Source organism: Fukomys damarensis, unplaced genomic scaffold (assembly GCF_012274545.1).
Source record: "Fukomys damarensis isolate Sample0158 unplaced genomic scaffold, DMR_v1.0_HiC HiC_scaffold_23, whole genome shotgun sequence".
Lineage (NCBI taxonomy): Eukaryota > Metazoa > Chordata > Mammalia > Rodentia > Bathyergidae > Fukomys > Fukomys damarensis.
In genome coordinates, this window is record NW_022900935.1 from 62,385,593 (window position 1) to 62,401,423 (window position 15,831).

Here is a 15,831-nt window from a genome sequence, read left to right on the forward strand (position 1 = left end):
AAAAAAAAAAAAAAAAAAAAGAAAAGCAAACAAAGATCTGGGAGCCTAGAATCCTGCTCCCCTCACTGCCTGCACCTGCACCCCCAGCAAGATCCGTATAGCTGCCCCTTTCAAACACTGCCTGCAGTTGGAAAAAACAAGCAGAGTGGTCCTGCAGCCACCAACCACTCCTCTCACTGCGTCTCGGCTCAGAGCACCACGCTCAGAGGCTCTACCCTAGATGTTCCGTCTACTTCCGCTGGTCCTCACACACTGGCTCCTTTACTCCCTCAGGCCTCAGCTCAGACCGCTGACTCCCTCAGCAAGTAGCTACCACTCACATCGCCCCTCCGAACAGCCCTGTGCCCAGAAGGGGGCTCTGTGAAAGCTGGGTCTGGCCTCGTCTCTGCTCCGTGCTGTGCCTGATGGTGCCGACTGGCTGATGGGGCGGGGGATCCCACCTCCTCTGCGGCTCCAGGCCTGTCCTGCTTAGGTAGCTTCTGCAGGGCACTCAGCCTGGGCAGGACACGGGCCTGCAGTGTTTCCTGGGCGACACGGGCTGAGGGAGACAAGGCCCCCATCAGACGCTCAAGGGTTCAGGTCTGCAAGGGAAGAGCGATGCTGTCCGCAGCTGGGGACAGTGCAGCTTCGCCAGGCTACACGCCGGTCCAGTGAGTGCCCACAAATGCCAAGAGGTGAGCAGGCCATTAGTAAGCATGTGGACCCCACACCTGCTGTGCAGGGCTCTGAGGCACAAAGACGACGAGACAGAGCCAGACCTGCGAGGTGAGGCTGGTTCGCAGGCGCGTGGGGGCCCGGTGTGAGCATTTTGGTAGTTTGTGGTCACTATCTTGTGGTTTGCCACTGGTGGCAGGTACCCTGGGAGGGCACCCGTGGAACACATTGGAGCTCACTCGCCGAGGCTGCCCAGAGGCCTGGCCAAGCCCCAGGAGGTGCACCTGCCCACACCCTGACAGGTGCTTCCTGCAGCTAGGGAGGCTGCCCTGTGGTGCCAATTCATGGTACTGGGGAGCGGCCCACTGTTGACCCGTGCCCGGTGTGAAGGGCAGAGGAGCCCACTGGCCCGAGGGCGGGCCGGAGGAGAGATGGAGGGACTGAGACTCAAGGTGCTCAAGGGAGGGGCTAGAGTCTCCTGCACACCCCACTCTTACTAAGTGCGGCGGAGACTCTAGCCCCTCCCTTGAGCACCGTGAGTCCGCCTCGGGCTGTGTGCGTATGCAGAATTTCTGGGGAAAATCCTAGCTCCTTGCTCTTTTCAAAAATCACTTTGGCTGCTTCTTTCATCTCATCAGAGCAAGCTCATCATGCCAGCGGAATTGGAGGGGCAGTCACTCTGGGGGAGACAGCACCCCCTTTGATGTTAAGTCAGACCACAAACTCCTAAAGGAAAATGTGTAGAGGGGAATGAAACAGGAAGCTGCCTGGGCACCAAAAGTGGCAAAACGAAACCGTTAAAGAATAAAGCGCATTAAAGGCCTGTGATAACATTTTATTTTAATGGTACATTTAATTCATACTTAATTCCAGCGGCGCACTTGCAGAGGCCCCGCGCTCCCACACGCGCGCCAGATAAATGGATTACAGCGGGCGATGGAGGAGACAATGAGCGCCCGCTGGAGCCAGCTCAGCTCTGCGGCAGGTGAAAAATGTTGTAACAGACTACGTTCCCCATACACGAATCAGCAGCGCATTTGATAACACCGTCCACAGAAATAAAACTGAAGGAATAGGTCTTCCCCACGCGGATGCTGTGGATTCAACCGTGCAGCTCTCTGCGTATGCCGCTGCTGGCAGAGTTAGGACTCACTTGGGTCCCTGGGAAAGGACAGGAGCAGAACCTGCAAAGGCGGTGCCAGCCACGGGGATGGGAGGGGCTAGCAAGAGCGACTCAGCCGCACCTCCGGGACCCTGTTGCCACGGAGACGGTGGCCCTTCCTGGGTACCATACTCCTTCCAGCAAGGCTGTGGGCTTCACCAACAGCTGTGCAGGTTCTGCATGGGTCAGGACCCAAGAGGGCAGTGCCCGTGGCGACACCCTGGAGGGGCTGTGGCCAAGCTGCCTGCAGGCAGCTTCAGGACGGAGCCACACCGCAGCCAGAGCTCTGCACTGCAAGCTGCGTTATGGATTAGGTGTGAGTTTCAAGGCCAGTGAGGCACGTGACAGAAATGGAGCAACCCAGCCAGCAGCAGGACTAGCTGGACAGTGGTAGAGGCGGCCCCGTGCGGGTCTGCAGCCCGAGCAGCGAGCAGGCACACGCGGGTCTTGATGGACAGGTCAGCCAACCACCCGGGCGGCGCTCTCAGTAAGTGCTTCCTGTGTGAGGAAGAGCCCTGCCCCGCCAGCACCTCCCCTCAGCATCCCGTCCTGGCTGTCTTCACTTAGCTTTCTTGTCCTTTAAGTTTAAAGTATTTATTTAATGTTAAAGGAATGGGTGGGCTCCAGTGGCTAACGCCTGCTCTGAAAGCAAATTGTTATTTTATAGTACATTGTGCCAGCAACACATCTCAATCTATCAAAGCCAGTGTCCCCAGAGCCTGAGAAATCAAAACATCAGGAACAGAGCACCACTCTGCAGCTCTAAGCCGTCTGTCGGGGTGAGAGTCCCTGTGCGATGCTATATTGATGGGTCCGTCTTCTGTCGCAGGCAGTCGATGCTGACCGGCTTCACCACCGCCCAGCGTCTGCTCAGTTGGAGGACAAATGCAGGCACTGCCGGCACGACAGACAGAAGAAACACACAAGGAACCAGACGCGGCGCTTCCAGGGCACGGCCGTGGGGTGGCCCTTGTCCCTCCTAGTGTGTGCCACGGCGGGCCACTCGAGAGGCCCGTCAGGGAGAGATGCGCTTGCCAACAACCCCGCCAGCTGGCAGCCCCTGGCCAAGGTCCTCCCTGGACATTGTCCTCAGAGACAGTCACCTGCCCACGACCCCTGGTGCAGCTCTGGAGGACCCTGCACGCCAGCTGAGACCTGCATTGTGACCGCATTGCAGCCCATGGCCACCCACTGCCCAGTCCTGCTGTCCTCTCCTCCACCAGGTGCTGACCCCAGGCTACTTCCTGCATTCCCTGACTCAGACCCTGTACATGGACTCCAAGCATCTTCCTGGAGGAACCGGCCTCGGGACGAACAGCCCACTTCTCCCTCCTCAGGTGCCCTGACGTCCACTCTCTGCTGACCCAGCTGCCCAGACTCACACATTCGCTAACTAGCATTTAATGACAATCCGACAGGGAGCACCTGGGCTACAGGTGCCGGGAGGGGACGAGAGAGATGCACAGCAGGTGGAAGCAAACCCCCGGCCAGGCTTTAGAGCTCAGGTTGCCTGGGTAAGATCTACTCCGCCTGAGTAACCTGACAACATTCTTCTGGCAACCTGCCGCGGAGTCCGGTGTGGAGTGAGATGTGCTGCTCCTCCACCGTCCACCCCTCCACGGAGGACAGGGAGGTCAGGCTGATGTGGGCTGCACAAGGAGGGCTGGGGCTGGCCTGGCTCAGCCAGGGAACTCGCTCTAATCGCCAGCGGAGCCAGGCCTGTGGTGAGCTCCAGATGCCCTCTGAGCCCGTTTCTTCTGCCTTGCGTGGCCGGAACACCAGGACACAGCTTTACGGGCACTCAGGGAGGAGGAAACTGACTTCAGTCCGGACAGGTGTGTGGGCTCCCAGAATGCTCACAGGTGCTCTTGGTGCATGGAAGATTAGTCCCCGTGTCGTCTGCTTTCCTCTCCCAGCAACGAGATTCGGAGGTGTGAGGACAAAAGCTCCCGGCCAGGCTACTCTTCACTAGGCAGAGACCCTGTCTTGCTTTCCAGAGCCCAGGCACACATGGTTCTGTTCAGAACTGCTCTTCCCTCTCCACAGCCTCATTCTCTAGCAGGGCTGACTACATAATGCAGAGGGAGCCATAAAGATGCGAGGGCCCAGCAGGCCCAGCGGGACAGGAACAACCCTGCCCCTCTAGGGCATCAGGTTGCTCAGTCCCGCTGTCCAGAGTGGGACTAGGGAGCCCCCAGGCTCTGGGATCCCCAGCAGGGCTTCCCGATGCTGTCTGAACCAGGCACATTTCCAAATCAAACGGGCTTGTGTTGGAAGGTGGGCAGAGGGAAAGGCCATGCCTGGGATCATTCTGTGGGAAGCCGTCCTTTATGGGTGATGCCAGGCACAGGAAGGCCTCGCTCATCCCACTTGAGATCAAGAGCTAAGCCCATGTGTGCGTCAGCCAAGAAGCCACTGGAACCAGCCTGGCCCGGCTGCAAGCAGTGAACGACAAGAAGGTCCACACACCTCAGCTGTGCTCCCTCCAGCCATTAACCAGGCCAGGCCAGCAGTCCTTGGCCAGGGCCAGCATCCGGTCGGGATGTTATTATTTCTTTAAAATCACAGGAAAATCACTAACTTTTAGAGCCAAAGATGTATTCCTCCTTAGATCCATTCTGCCATAAAATCCACTTTCCACTGATTACCTGATGGTGGGCCGGAGAGCCCGGGAAAGCTGGGCACAGGGTTCTGAGGTGGATCCTTCCCGCTCCCCTGCACAGAGCTGGCACAGCTCCGACACTGTGTCTGGCACATTTGCAGTGGGCAGCCGCCCTGCCAGGCCCGGGGGGAGCTGACCAGCCCAGTGGTGTTGATCCAGGGCTGAAGCACTGCCTTTGCTCGCTGCTGTTCACCACATGGAGCCTGGGGGATAACAGGGCCTGCCTGGGGAGCCCCAGCCCCACATGAGCGCCTCCTCCTGTCCCTGCCCCCGTACTCCGGGTGTGTATCCAGTGAGTAGTTCAGGCCACGCTACGGTGCCACCACTGTCTTGTCCTTAGCAATGACTGTCAAAGGCCAGATGTGTGTCCCCAGATGGTTGAAAATGTAACTGCATTCCCTCCACCTACCCGAGAGGCCCCTGATGGAAGGCGTGTATGAAGCTGTAAGCTGTGTCTCCCGGCTTCACCCCTCTGTCCTCCCTCCCCTCCCAAGAACACCCAGGTGGAGAGAATGGCGCCAGTACAGGGGAAATTGCCACCCTGGGGCAAAAGCCACTGGGCCAGAAACGCTGATCCCCTCTCGAACTGTGAGACGCTCCTTTCTAGGGACGGAAGACCTTGAGGTCCCTGAGAGAGACTGGACCGGCAAGAGAATGTCGAGCCTGGGCCCAGGGCCCAGCCCTTCTTGGCACTCAGCCAGCCTGACACGATCTCGGGCCCACCAGGAGGAGCATCACCAAGCTCTCACCTGTGAAGCAGGTGCACAGAAGCCCCTCCTGGGGAGGGAGGAGGCAGACAGGTCCCCACGCAGCCAAGAAACTTCCAGGCGGCTTCCCGAGGAAACAAGCCCAGAGCACTCCGTCCACCCAGTACTCCGGCGCTGCAGTCCCTGACTTGGGTCTGTTTCTGAGTGTGACATCTGCTTGCCAGTGCCTGAGTATTGGGCTCCACGGCTGACAGCTAAACTACCACACGATTCTCACTCACAGCCTCATGTACTTGCATACACTACACACACGCTCACACACACTTGTACACTCATACACCCTTTCTGACACACCCACTCACATCATCCATACACTTCTGCAGGTCCCAGATCACAGAACCAAGCATTTCTGTGTAGAAACCAAGGACCCAGGTTCAGAGGTGGGAAACGTGGAGTGGTCTCCGGCACAGGCATTCCTGCTGGGGAAGGCACCTTCCTCCCTCCCCCGGGGGGTCGGCGGGGGACGCAGGGTGCATAGCCTGGGCCAGCCTGGCTCCCGTTTTGTCTGCGTGACTTGGACTGTGCCCCCGACTCTGCCTCAAGGGGCCACCTGGGGAAGCTAGGGTGTCTTCTCTACCCGGGCATCTGGGTTTGAAAGGTGCTATTAGGTTCTATTTAAAACAGGCATGTCCAGGGGTTTGGGAATAAATGATCCATCTCTTCAAACCAAACGAGAAAGCTTCCCCACCACGACCAGATTCCAAGGGAGCCCAGCTTTCCATGACCCTCTCTGTGAGCCCTGGTTCTCCTCTCCTTCCCGTTTCCCCTGGGGTGAGGAACTCATGGACTACGGGGCTGGAGCTACTCGCTAAGCTCCAAGGTCCCAAGTGCCATCCATCTAGCGCTCTGAATCTGGGACCACCCAATCCACGGAGGAAATGGACCTCTTAGACCATGCCTGGCTACTGAACGTGGGTGGAGGGACACAGAGCCACCTCTAGGCTGCCTGACATCCGCTGTGCTCTTCCCTTTTCTGGGCTGCCTGCGATGCTGGCTCCCACCATGGAAGGGGCAGGACTCGAGCACCTGCTGGAGTCAATACCCCACTCCCATCCATGCTCAACATGTGGCAGGACGTGCACTTCTGTGACTCACCACCAAGATCTGGGGGTGCCCGTCCCCACAGAAAGCACTTCCTCTGTTAATACAGAAAAACAACAACACGATTATGGTCCCTATGTGTGCCAAGGAGATGTGCAGACTCCCAAACCCACAGGCAGAGCCCTGGAGATGTCCACAGAGCCACTCCACTCGGCAGCCGGACAGGGCACAGCTCTCTGTCAGTGATCATGCTGGACCCTATGACTGCTATGCGCTCTCCAGCCAGTGACCTCACCTCATGTCACAGAAGTCTTAGCCACTGGGTCCCACAATGTCCTGGGTCCCATGGCTTTGACACTTCCTGTCCCTAGGGCACCTCCACTTCCCTATGCCCAGTCAGGATGTTTGGCCTGGTCCAGCCCAACCTCAGCCAGGCTCCCAGATGCTCTTGGAGTTCATGCCTGGTAATGCTTTCTTAGGGACTTGGCTTCCCACTGTCAGGGGCAGGACAGGAAGGAGGTGACCAGATGGGGTCCATGTCCCATGCCCCATGCTTGGCCAGGGCATTCACCCTCCCTGTGGTGGGCATCAGGAGGGACAGAGTGGCAGCAAGCATGGGCATGCGGGCAGGGACTGACATGAGCTGGAACCTCAGCTTCTTTCTGGTCAGTGTGTGAGGTCCGGCTGTGGCTGTGAATCAGTGTGGAGCGTCAGCGTAGGAGCAGAGGGTGCTAACTGGCAGGAGTGGAGGTCGCTGCAGGGAAGAACTTGGGCTGGGGCCCAGCCTCGGAGGTGAGTAGGGCAGCTGGCTCAGACCTCACCTCGCCTGCATGGAGGACAGGTGAGTGTGGACTCTCCAGGAGGCCAGAGGCCTGGCCTGTCCAGCTCTCTGTTCCACATACAGGGTGGGCAAGGGGATCCAACCTCATGTCCACTGGGCAGGCAGACTGTGTTCCCACCTGTGGCCCTGACCTGGGGGCCATGTGTCCCCCGAGTCCATCCCCATCCCTGCAGCCCCCATATGTTCACTACCAGTGCCCCACCTGGCCCACTGCAGGCCCGGGAATCTCCATGGAAAGCCCCTAGGACCAGGCAGGAGCACCAGCCTCTGCCCGCCTGGGCTCCACTCAGAGTGTTCTGGATATGAGGCCCTCAAAGTCCCCCCAGGATGGGGCCGGGGCTGGGGCTGGGAGGGTGCAAACCCAAACATGCAGTGGGCTCTCTGTGCCTGCTATTCCCCAAATCTGCCTACCAGGAGGATCTGAGGTACCAGTAATGATTGAGACATGGGGCCCACTTGGGCTGCTTCCCAAACCAAGATCCCCAAGGGCAGCAGGTCCATTACCTGCCCAGCAGGCACAGCCACCTGGCTGCCCTCCTGTACTCCTGGGGCCCAGTCCCACCTGCCACCTGCCTCGTTTCCCTGTGGTTCTGGGTAAGGAGTTTCAAGCTGGGGGCAGGAAGGGGGCACAGGGGTGTTTGGTTGAGGGGTGTTCAGCTTGCTCCGCGTCCAAGTGGAACCCTGCCAGGTTCTCCCCTCTGGAAAGGACCAGGTTTCCATGCAGAAGCTTGGGTTTCCAATGTGGAGACTTCGGAGAGCTCACTCAGCTGACTGGTTGCTGCAGAAGACAGCAAACAAGCTGGAGGGGAGGGCTGTTCAGCACTTGCTCTAACTCCGACCGAACTGGCACAAGCAGGAAAGGTGAGTGCTGCTGCATCCAGGTCCTGAGGGCAGGCGCCCCTGTGCACACGCACCCTCCCAGCCTTGCTCCTGTGCGTGCAGGGTTTTCTGGGTTTCGCCTACCTAGGCGCGTCCCGCCTCATGACATTCCGCGTGCACCCGGATGACTGAAAGTCTTGTTTCACAGGAAGGAAAGGGTGCTTTTCTGGAAAAGATCTCTGGCAAGGTGTCTGTGCAGTCTGAGCCTCTTCTTCAGTGTAAAGCATGATTTGATCTGAAGACCCTCTGTGTATGGACAGCATGTCAGGACCCTTCTACCTCCTCAGTCCTGGCTTCCTTCTCTGGGGATCCTGAGCTTCTGGCTTCCCTCCCTTCCCCAGCCGCCCCAGGCCTGTCAGCTCCGTGCCACACTCTCCCTGCCAGCCCCCAGTCCCGGGGCTCCCCCAGCCAGCACACCAGCTCTGTGCACTCGAGAGTCACTTCCTGTTCCTGCAGCCCCCTCCCCCCGAGAGGACTGGGGACACAGCCCTCCAGCCCTGGTCACTTGGTCAAGACAAGTTTCCTCCAGGAAATTCCAACAATGGGTGGAGGGATATCATTGCCCAGTCAGTCAACAAGCATTGATTACTGATTGACCCACTCTGCAGAGGCTTGTGGGAGGCGGGCGGGGCGTGGGGGGACTCTCACACCCCAACAAGTAACATGCTGAGGCTCTGGAGTGCCGGGGCCACCAGGGGGCCCCAGAGAAGGGGCGAGGCTCCCAAGGTGCGGGGAAGGCTCTGGTGGCCAGGCTAACTAGAGCAAGGGCCAGAGTGACGGGAAAGAGCTGGCGGGACTCAGCTCTTGGACGCCCCTTGGACGATGCAGGGTACGACTCTGACCCCCAGTTTAACCTATGTCTCAGATGATGGCAGTCCTCGGAAAATGGCCGCCGAGTTCCCTCTCATCGCTGACTGCCGCCATCTTGGGCTCCGTCCTGGCTCTGCTTGCACTGTCTGTGTGACCATGGACGAGTACTGAATCACACTGTGCTGTGGCTCCCTCAGTAGCTATGCGGTGGGGCTAAGAACCGTGCTTCCCTTGAGGGGAGCTGGCGCAGCTGTAGTGAGGTTCTGGGTGCAGGGCTAGAGGCGCCCGGTTGTTCTCCACACGGTCATCACCCTGATTACCCCGGATGTGACACCCAGCAGGGTGACCCCAACATCCCCGAGGTGGGGGGCGTGGGGTGTTCTCTTCTGGATTTGTCTCAGTCTCCCTTGTCTCCTCTCCCTGGATTTGTCCTGGCCCTCCTTGGGCAGGAGAGGACGTCCAGGCCTCCCTCTGGAAGTCGCTTTCCTGGACCATGCGGCACAGGAAGACTGGGCAGCCCAGAGAGGTGCAGGGGTGGTGGGAGAGAGCGTGAGAAGGCAGCCAGGACAAACGGGGAAGAGCGAAGGTCGGGACTGAGGCCTTGCCTGGCCCCTCCACCCGAGCACCCGGTTCCCCAGCTCCCCGGGGAGCCCACAGTCAAGGCCTTCCACCAGGGCCTCTGCTTGGCGCCTGGCTTCAGGCCGGGTGACAGTCCCCCTGCCATGGGTTAAGCACATCTCCCTCAGGCCTAGGAGCATGCTTTCGTTTCACTCCAAATCGGAATACCCTGAATGAACTTTGAGATCGAGGAACACTTCGCCATACATTGCATCAGTACACTCGCCTCTATTCCCACACAGCCCTGGCACAGTTTTGACGTCTCCATGGAGGAAGGAGACCACGGGCACAAGAGTCCAGGGCCGAGACTCCGAGGCAGCCCCGGTGCACACCCGCTTCGTGGGAGGGAGGGGCCACAGGGGGCAAGAGCTGCAGCCTCCTGAAGGGCTCAGCCTCCACCCCGCCCTCTACCCTAGAGCGCCCTTCCCAGCGTGCCAGGAATGGGGTGCCGCGCAGGCCCACTGGGGAGACTGAGCTCCGGAGAGGCAGGTGGGGGCGGGGCTGTGCTCCTCCTCCCTGCTGCAGGGAAGGTCGCACAAGCCAGAGCGTTTCAAGGCTGGGCTATCCGGGGTGCCTAGCTGGGTGGGGCCCTGGATATCCCCTCCCAGCGCACCCTCCTCAGTCCAGCCCTCCTCAGTCTAGCCGGTGTCCTGTTAATGCAGCTATTTTACACAATTACCCCACGCTTCCAGGGTCGGGCCTAATAGATAACTTCTGCTAATCACAGCGTATTGATCTTGGCCTGCTGAGCGTGACCCTTCCCTGCTGAAGTGCTGGCAGGGCAGCTGGGGTGGGGTCCAGTGCCCCTCACAGCTGTTGCCCTTTGTCTGGCACAGGCCAAGGGGCTGGCCCAGGCTGCCCACCCCAGCCCAGCACTGACTCTGGATGTGGGCCCTCTGGGAGGGCGGCTTCTCGCCTGAAGGCATCGTCCATCCCCGACCTGACGACGCTCAGCCACCTCGTCTGCCACCTCCAGCTGCCTGTGTGGCCCAGACAACGTGACAAGTGCCTCGTGGCGGAAATGACCTGTCCACTCCCGGAACTGACAAGATCCGAGAGCTGTGCCTTTGGATCCTGCCCCTTTGGTTCTGTTTTGTTCCACCTCGCCCTGAAATCCCCCGAGGGAGCCGCGCTTCTCCTGCCTTCCTGCTGTCACATGTTCGTGTTTTTGCAGTGAGCACCGGATAGAGCACTCTCAGCTCTGCAGACTGGGACACTAACCCTGGCCTTGGGCGTGGGAGCGGGTCCGTCCATGCCGGCCTGGTCTGCACTGCTCCCCTCAAATCTGCCCCCAGGGTAGATTCTTCTCACACCGCATTTCACTCCAGAGAATTTCATGATTCCCCAGCCAGCAGGAAGCTCCCCCGCATCCCTGTGTGTACCCCAAGTCCCCCTGCTATGACCACAGAGGAAACACAGAGCAGACCTGGGCACAGAAGTGTCCTCCCTCTTCTTCCCCAACCTGTACTCCGGCAGCTTCTTCATTCACGTCCTGCCTGCACTGTGGTCCCTGAGTTTCTGCTGCTTGTTCTCCTGCAACCCCAAGTCGCCTCAAGGCTGGGCCGCAACCTCACTGTCCTCATGGCCACCTTTGCCCGGTCCCTGGCATCTGTCTCTGGGCCTGCTGACCCCACCTCACAAGTCCCAGCACCGCGCCCCCTCTCCCCGTCTGCCAAACCTTTCTCCAGCACCAGGGGCCGATCTTACAGCAGAAGGATTTAATTGCATGTCAAAATTAAATCTCTTTTGATGAAGAACAATTCAACTACGGCTCTGCCTAATCAAATTAACAAAGTCTTTTTTGATTTTCAATTATCTTCTTCACGGGAACACTTTATCCCAGGATCCTGCGACGGCGCCCGACAGGCTGCGCATTCACAATGAGGGGCCCGGTCTAGGTGCTGACCGGATGCCGGCTGCCCGCCTTGGTCCCCAGTTAGGCTGTGCAGAGCCGCCCAGAAGCCCTTCCTCCATTTCGGGCTGTGCTGTTCTCAGCAGGGCAGGCAGGAAGCTCAGTGGGAGATGTGTGCTTCGGAAGGGGAGGGAAACAGGTATGGGGCAGGTTCCGGGGTAGGGGCTCGAATTCGCTGAGATGGCACAGTGGCTAGGAATTGAGGTGGGTGCTTTGGCTCCGCCCCGGCACCCTGGACGCCCCAGTGCCCAGCTCCTGCCACACTTTCTAAACGCCCCGATTAGAACCCCATCCTTCAGATCAGTCTGCGAGGCACCTATCATGGTCAACAGGCACCTTTGCCTCAAGACCAGCACTGAGCTATGGAAACGCAGTGCCAGGCAGAGAGGTTCGGTAACCTTTCCAGGAGTTACCCCAAAAGGGTGAACAGAAGTCCTGTCCTGTACACCTTCGACACTGCCCTGGAAACAACAGGAGAGGCTGTTCGCGCTCCCTTCGTGCCGAGCTTTGAAATCCGTGTGCACTTCACACTCGTGGGCCCTGTAGCTGCACTTGGAGGGCGAGGCGGCCCACTGGCTGACAACTGCCCTGCCGGGTGGCAACTTCTAGACCCAGAACCCCCGTGGGCCCAGCAAGTAGGGTGCCCTTTGGCCTCAGGGTCCCCACCGCCTTTCTCGAGGCAGACACCCCTGACCCCGGAGTGCTGCATAGATGCCTGTCCACGGGCAACCAGCCTGTGCAGACCCCGCCCCTTCCTGAAGACTGGGGTGGGGGGGTATTGGGAGCAGGATGTTCTTTCTTAGGGAATTGTCCCCCTTTTCCTCTTTCCCAAACTGTGGGGTCCCCCATCCGCTGGAATCTCCTAGGCAGGGCTCACTGCCTTCCTTTCCCATCTCCAAACTTTGGCTCTCCTTCCCTGGACTCAGGGGAAGGTTATTTGGCAACGAAAATGAAAAGGAACAAGAATCTAAGAAGGGCCCCCGGGGCCTCCCAGGAAATTAAATCCCAAGTGTCACCATCACCACGGAACACACAGAACTTGACAGAACGTCCCCGTGGTGTCCGTTTCTCCTCGGTGCTTCCTGACTCCACCCTTACAGGACACAGCGTAGCAGCAGCCACGGACACCCTCCCCCAGGCACCCGGAAGGACTCAGAGAGATCGGCTTACACCCAGGGGACCCAACAAGACCAGAGACTCTGCTGGTCTTAAATGTACACCCCCACTGGGACGAAGCTATTTGTGTCTGAGCAACCCTGTTACCAGAAGCCCCACTCCTGCCCGAGAGCAGGAGAAAAGGTGCACTTTCCCAAGAGCGTGCAGGTGCCAGGTGCGCGAAGCACTGCACAGGTGTCTGGTCCAGTCCGACCACGAGAGGACACCCAGGGATGGAGAGGGACGGGGTCTTCTCTAATGTGGATCTCAGGGAAGGCAAACAAAGAAGGAACACGGTTCTCCCCGGCAGGCGGCACCATCAGCAGGTGCTCACAGCAGGGCTGTTGCCAGGGAGTTCTTGGGCGCTGGTACCAATTTGTCCGCGGGACGTTGGTCACACTTTGTCTGTTTCTCACAGCCTTGAGAGCTTCGGGGAATCGTCAGCCTCACCAGGAGCACATTTCCTGCCCGGAGAATGTTCACGGAGAGAGACGCTGTGGGGGTTCCAGCAGCTTGGACAGCCAACCCCGGAGGCCCCTTCTGCCCTCAGAATCTCCCTCCTTGTGGCAACTGCAAGGCCAGCCCCCCAACCTGTGCAAATCAGCTGCAGCAGGATCCAAGGCTAGCAGCCTTCTCCTGCCACCCGTGACCGAGAGTGCCTCGGCTGGCCAGGAGTCAGGCCCAGCAGGCCCCTGCCGCATGGCCGCACCTGCTCAGCATGCCAGTGCCAACCCGTCATCCTGCAGGGGAAGAGGGACCGAGAGTCCCACCCACACTACCACAGAACATCTGGACATTTCCCAGCTGCTGTTGGCCAAGAGCCCAGTGGCCAAAGCCTTTTTGGGGACATCATGAGGCAGGATTGGGGAGGGAGCAGCAGCATACGGCAGTCACATGCCAGCTGCCCCCACCTGCAATGCCCAGCATTTCTGGGAACAGCCTCCGCTGCAGCCCATCCTGCAGAGCCCCAACAGCACCCCTTTCTGCTGCCAGGGCCTCCTTGTGGGAGGCCAGCGAGTGTGGGGCAAGAGAGGAGACAGCAGAGGCTCACGAGGAAGCCTAGAGCCATCGGGGAAGACGCAGGACCGAGACCACCAGCAGATCTTACAAAGGCAGTGTCCTCATCCTGCCAGGGCCTAGGGGACCCCAGCTACAGGCTAGGGAGACCAGCGCTGCCACCGGGCCTGGCCTGCCATGCGTGCCTGAGAACCCTTCAGGGCCACAGGGCTAGCTCTCTGTGAGACGCCCCTGGGGACTCTAGTGTCCCTTGTCACGGATGGGGGAATTCAGCAGGGACAAAGCCATTCTTCTGGTCACAGGCAGGGGTCTGTCCAAAGCCAAAGCCTCATGGTACCACTGACCCGAGAGTCACAGGCATCAGCACCTGGGAGCCAGTAGCCATGAGACCCACGGCGTATTCCCCACAAAGTCCCTATGAGCTGAGAGCCTCTCTTAGGGCTGGGGGTGCCATCCCCTGAGAGGGCCTCACCTTCCCACATTATCCTTTGCCCACCTCACCAGGCTGGTGGTCAGGACTGTCCTTCACATGGTGCTCACAGTGGCCTGGTGGCAGCCTGTGTCTGCTGCCTTCTTGGAAGGAGGGCAAGAGTGCTCACGAGGGAAGCCAAGGGTCCAGGCTGGACAGGCAGACGCGGGATGCACACACCCTGCTGTCATGAGATTCCTTCCACTGTTTCTGAAACTCTTCCCTCCTCCTCTCCCTCCTGCCAGATGTCTAGGACTGAGCAGGGTCAGGAAAGCAGGATCTGGGTCCCTCGAGTTCCAGAAGGTTCTTTAGAGGGCCCTCCTGTCCATGCAGGGGACCTGGTCACAGCCAAGCTACACTCAGCATCTCCCCTGGGTGACTTTAGTAGTACACACTTGTTCCCACAGTGAAGCCGATTCTATATAAAGGATTCCGAGCAGCCTTCCTGTTTCCGCCCGCAAAAGCCAGCATCCTAAAGGTTAAACCCTCAGCCCCCCTGCACCAGAGACACCAGGTGTAGGCCAGAGCCATGGTGGGAACGCACCCTGATGACACCGTCCAGAGTCCCCGAGGTTGGGCCCCAGACTTTCACAAGTCACGCCGTTCTGCAGTGGGGCCACTGGGCAGGGACTCCCGTCCACCCACATGCTGGCCCAGCGGGACACACAGGGCTGGCCTCCTTCTCTAGCTGCAGGAGAAGATCTTCCCCCCAAAATACACAGCGCAGGGCTCAGGCACCCTAACCACACAGGCTCCACTGCTGCTCCTGGATCCTGGGCCCCCACACCGAACGCAGGCCATGACCAGAGGGCTGTGTCACTGTCTGGGTTGGTAGGAGTGTCATGGCCAGGCCTCAAAGCGCCCAGTCCTGGTCATGGCCGAGGAGGGACCAGCACCACCGACAGACCCTCTCCGAGGAGCTCTGTTCAACAGCTTCATCTCACAGCTCACAGGCCTCCTCCTTGCTGCTTCACCTGCGTCCTGGCATCCCGAACTCCATCCCTGGTCACCGAAGCCAGATTTATTTTCCAAACCTTCTAAAAACCGTGAGATTCAAGCGGACTCCACGCACCCCTGCCGGGCTGGCCCCCAGGCAGGTCACCGCTTGCCGGCTCCCCCTGCGCTGCACTGCCCCTAGCGGCCAGGCTGGGATGCACCTGGCCCCAGCCGTGCCTAGGGAGAAGGCAGCGGGTGACCCGCTACACCTCTCTGGACGCTCTCCTCCTGCCAGGTGCCTCTGCGGCCTCGCGAGCGAGCTCCTGCCTTCCTCCCGCACTGTGTCCGTCCTGCCTAGGTCTCCCCCAGGCCAAGGGGTGCTCCCTGGCTCTGCCGTTCCCAGGTCCTCCAGTCCTCGCCCAGCAGCCCCTGGACTCTTCGCAGTTCACACAGAGCCGGCCCCTCCGCCCTGGGCCCCTCCTCTACCCGGCCTCCGCCCGCCTCTTCCATGGGGGGAGCACTTTCTATTGTCAGTTTCAACTCAAAAACCACTAATGCCTGAGCACGGGGGTGCACTCTGGGAAGCTGAGGCTGGAGAATAACAAGTTCTAGGTAACTTAGTGACTTAGTGAAACCCCGTGTTAAAATAAAATATGCAAAAGCCCTGGGCTCAGTCCCCAGTATCACATTTTTTTTTTAAAGAATCACTAAATTTTAGCAGGCTGAGGCAGGAGGATCACAAGTTCTAGCCGCCCCCCCCCAGGCAATTTAGGGACTTTAGTGAGAACTTGTCTCAAAATAAAAACAATAAAAAAGGCTGAGGATGTACTCTGTGCAAACTGAGCCCTAGGTTCAATTATTAATACTGAAAAAAAGCCCAGGGATCATCCTGCTAATCTAGACATTTC

General features: G+C 59.2%; 1 protein-coding gene across 1 annotated transcript in view; it reads right to left on the reverse strand.

Moving 5' to 3' along the window:
* Positions 1-15,831, reverse strand: part of Rbfox3 (RNA binding fox-1 homolog 3) — a 287,546-nt gene that overhangs the window by 208,674 nt on the left and 63,041 nt on the right. The window lies entirely within an intron of this gene.